This window comes from Pseudocercospora fijiensis (assembly GCF_000340215.1).
Source record: "Pseudocercospora fijiensis CIRAD86 unplaced genomic scaffold MYCFIscaffold_20, whole genome shotgun sequence".
Taxonomy (NCBI): Eukaryota; Fungi; Ascomycota; class Dothideomycetes; order Mycosphaerellales; family Mycosphaerellaceae; genus Pseudocercospora; species Pseudocercospora fijiensis.
Genome location: NW_006921551.1, coordinates 312,726 through 317,386, shown reverse-complemented (window position 1 = coordinate 317,386; position 4,661 = coordinate 312,726).

The following is a 4,661-nucleotide window of genomic DNA, read 5'->3' as shown; positions in this document are numbered from 1 at the left end:
GTAAGGACTAGGTAGTAGTACCCTATAATAAATTCCTACTACTAGGATTCGGAGAGGATGAATCTAGCCCTAATCGTCGTCTAGGACTCGATAGGCTCGAAGGTAAGTATACGACCTCCTCTCGACGTTATCGTAATCTCGCTTATATACTAGACTGTTTCGACTATCGTCTCGTTATTACCCTTCCTAGTATAGCGCCTAGTATATATACAATATCGGTCGGTATGTTTTAAGGTTTCGTATAGTAAGGTAAGGACTTAGGAGTAGTAGATATATACTAGTAGCTATAGGGAAACACCCTTTCTTTTATAGTATCGTATCGTTAGGAATAGCTAGGTAGTAAATAGCTAGCTACCTTTTTTTTTGTTTCCTAGCTACCTAACTACTAGATTTTTTTTTCCTAGCTACCCTAGCTAGCCTAACTACTAGAATTTCTTTCCTAGCTACCCTAACTACCTAAATTTTGCCTTCTATACGGCGGCTCTCTCCTACTAACGGAACCGAGCTACTATACCTAACGAATCTAAGCTCGTTTTTAGTCTTAATCTATCCTCTTTCGGTATAAGACACTCGATAAGCAAATGCTTAGGCCGAGTCTAACTACGAAACCTAAGACTAACTAATAGCTCTATTAACTAATCCTAATCCTCGAACTCCTTCCGCTTCTTAGTAAAGACCTTAAAGAGCGCTCGAGCTTCTTCGGGTACCTACGGAGTAGTCGAGATAAAGCCGTATCGCTAAAATAGGTAATCCTTCGGAGGCTTATATAGAGATTTAGAGAATTCTAACGCTAACCTATCCTACTAGTAGCTTAGATTCCGGATATAAGCCCTCTCTGCCTTAGTAAAGATTTTATATAGTAGTAGTACTCTACCTTCGAGAAACGCTTTCTATTTAACTGTTAGTATCTGCCGGCTACGAACGCCGGCTATATATGCCGAGTATAGAATAATTACCTATACCCCTTCCTCCTATAGTAATACTTCTACCGTCCCTAGATACCTAGCCTCGATCGTATTAATCGTAAGCTACTTTGCCTTTATAGACGTAAAGGCTTCGCTCTAATACTAATAAAGAAACTTCTACTCTATATTAAGGATATAAAGACGACTAGTCTCGATTCTAATCCTTGCTAGCTTTTCGTAGTAGCTTTAACTATAATTTTCTAGATTAATAGGACTTATACCTTAGCCCTTTACTAGTATCTCGTCTCTTTAACTATACTCGATCTACTCCTAGCGCTTATCGTCTATAGCGTTAGGCTCTAAGACTATACCTATTACTAGATCGACGTATAGTATCTCCTCGCTTTTTTTAGTTCCTTTATTCGTAGTATTAAGCTCTATCGCGGTATCCTAAACTCTAGTATTGTTGTTCTCGGCTATCTAAATATCTCCGTTACTATCGGTCGTATCGATAGAGGTAGCGGCTATAGGTCTAAATGCTATTAGTTAACGTATTAAAGAAAAATATACCGGCTATAGCTACCGGCTACGGCTACCGGCTATAGCTGCTAGCTACGGCCGCTAGCTAGATTAACTTACGCTACTAGAACTTTACGCTCGAAAACTAGCTACAATTCTTTCCTCCTCTTAGCCTTCTCTTAGGTTATCTTCTTATTCTAACCTTTACTTTTTTCTATAGGCGCTAGCTATCGATAGAATACCTTATTCCGCGCCTTTCTTCTCTTATCCTTAGCTCTTTTATCCTTATCTATCTTCTCCTTTCTCTCGCGGTCTCGTACGGAATTCTTCTTTATAGAGTACTCCTCTTTAGTCTTACGCTTTTTAGTTAGACGCTTAGGTAAAACAAACTCGCGGTCTTTAGTTCTATCTTCTATTTAGCGCGCGGCGCGCTTCTTTCTTACTATTATAAGGGAAAGGGGCGGGGGCGTAGCGTATAGTAGTTATTATCGGTATAGGTATAGAGGAAGAAGTTGAAAGTATAAGAATATCGCGAAGCCCTAATTGTTGCCGCCTACGTAACGTTATATAGGTAAGCTTTCGCAACTATAGCAACTACGCCCTAGTAATAGCAACTACGCCCTAGCAACGGCAACTACGCCCTAGCAACGGTAACTACGCCCTAGTAACGGTAATAAAGCGTAGTAAATACAATCTAGTAACTATTATAGCTAGTAATTGTAGCCGGCAGTCGAATAAGAGTATCCTTATAGCAAAACTACGCCCTAGTAACGGCAACTACGCCCTAGTAACGGCAACTACGCCCTAGTAACGGCAAAAGAGCGTAGTAAATGTAATAGAGTTACTATTATAGCCGGCAATCGTAGCCGGCAGTCGAATAAGAGTGTCCTTATAGTAAAACTAATATAGTCTCTAGTTTAAACTAGGAATCTATATAGTTCGAAAAAGCTAAACCGGAACTAGGGAGCTAGTTCGCCGCTAAGAAACTAAACTATATACGTTTAGTAGTTCGGAAACCGAACTACTGCGGGGTCTAATAAAGAGCGGGCAGCTTAATAGGTTACCCTAGCGTATACTATAGTAAACCTCTACTAGCTCTCCTAAGTAACCGTTTAAATAAACCCTAGTACAAGTGTCTAAGTAAAGCAATTTTAACTAGCTAATAAACCGGTTAGGGAAGCCTAGTTTGCGTAATACCGCCTAAAGGTAGGTATAGCTAACTCTATTATAGGCTTTCTTCTAGTCTAGGAAGAGGATAGCGATAGGCTCTTCGTTAATTCGCGGTTTGTTACCTCTTAGGCGATGCCGGTCGATAAGGAACTATACCGTTCTTACGTTATCGTCTATTAGGCGCCCTAGTAAGAAGGCACTCTAATATAGACTAATAACGCTCTTTAGCGCTCGTATAACTCTTTATATAAGTATCTCCGTAAAGATCTTATAATTAACATTTATTAAGAATAGTAGACGGTAGTTCTTAAGCTCCTCCGGGGAGCCCTTTTCTTTAAAAAGGACCGTAAGAACTCTATCTGTCTATCCCTCTAGGAGTTCGCTCCGAGTTATAATCTCCTTGTGTACCTCGGCGATACGGTAGGTAACTAGTAGCGGATCTTCCTCTAGCTCTCTATTAATTATTATAGGAGGCCTCTTCGGTTCTACGCGTATAAGAGCTTTATAAAACTTAGAAGGCAGGCTATTAAACCCCGGCGACCTTCCTACGGCCGCTCTTTTAAGCGCTCGCTATACCTCTTATATATAGTCGAGGTCTAAGTAGGCCTCTACTAATTTAGTACTTATCCCTCTATCTAAATAGTTAAGAACCCTCTCTCTTACCTAGTCGGCGGATAGCTTCTCGGTATAAAGCTTAGAGTAGTACTTACTAGCAATAGCTAAGATTTTATTAGGTTTAGTCCTAACTACTCCTTACGTATCCTTTATACCCGAGATATAGATATAAGTTATTGCTTTATAAAAGGCGAAGAACTACTTAGTAGGCCGTTCGCCTAAGAGCAAATGTTTAGCTAGGGCGTAGTAAGAGTAACTCTTAAACTGCTACTCTGCTAGGTAACTCTCCCGTAGCTTAAGGGCTTCAATTTAGAGCTCTAAGTTACGATCTACTATATCGGACTTCCTCCGACTAATTAAAGCAGACCTCCGCTTTATTAGATTTCGAGTATATATTCGGGATCTCTCCCTCTATTCCTTAGCTATCTAATTCAAGCTCTTTTAGATGCCTGCTTTAAACTTTAGCTATTTACTAATAGGATTATCCTAAGGAAGTAAGGTAAGAGCCTAGTAGTAGCTAGCTACTACCTATTTCTTCTCGAGCATTAGTAGGCGTAAGCGCTACTAGCCTAGGCCTCTCGCGTTAGTATCGAGCCCTCCTAGCTTAGTAGAGACTACCTTATAGTCGGACAAGCCGCTATTTAATACAATTCGCTACTAAGAAGTCCTACTATTCTAATTAGACCGGATATAAATTCGATTAATCCTAGAGATCCCTATAGTTAAAACAAAGTATATAAACTCAATTCGATTAGGGTAGCGATCCCTCTAGCTATTAATAAGTGTAATACTATCTAAACGAAGGGCTGCAATAAATCGACGTATAGCGGCAATAGTAGAGGTTCGACTTAGGACATTAGTTCTTTTATTAATCCCCTAGGAGACTTAGTTCTAGTCGCTACCTACTACGTTAATATTTAGCGGTTCTTTAAGCTTAGTTAACCTACCCGTAGCTTTATTAAAGAAGGTAATTCGGGGACTAATATTCGCTAGGGCGTATACCGACGCAACAGTTAGTATAATGCCCTTACAAATTAGCTTACAAACTAATAGCCGTCCTATATCGTCTATATAAAAGGGTAAACCCTTAGCGAAGGTCGTAGTTAAGCTATTAACTAAGATGCTAACACTACCTAATTTACTCCCTAAAGGGTTGTTAATTAAGAAGATGCCTAGAAGCACCGACTCGTAATACAAAGACATCTTATTAGTTAGGCGCGTGTTCTATAGTAATAAGATATCGACCTAGCGGCTCTTTATAAACTTATAAGCGGCACGGAACCTAGCGGGATTGCGTACCGAGTTAACATTTAGAGAACAAATACGTATATTAAATCCCTTTATAGCTTAGGCTTATATAGCAGTATAGACTCTACGCCTTGCTTATTTATTAGGATAACCGTTTATACCTCTAGGTAGGCTAGGGTATTATAGGCTTTATTACAAATATTA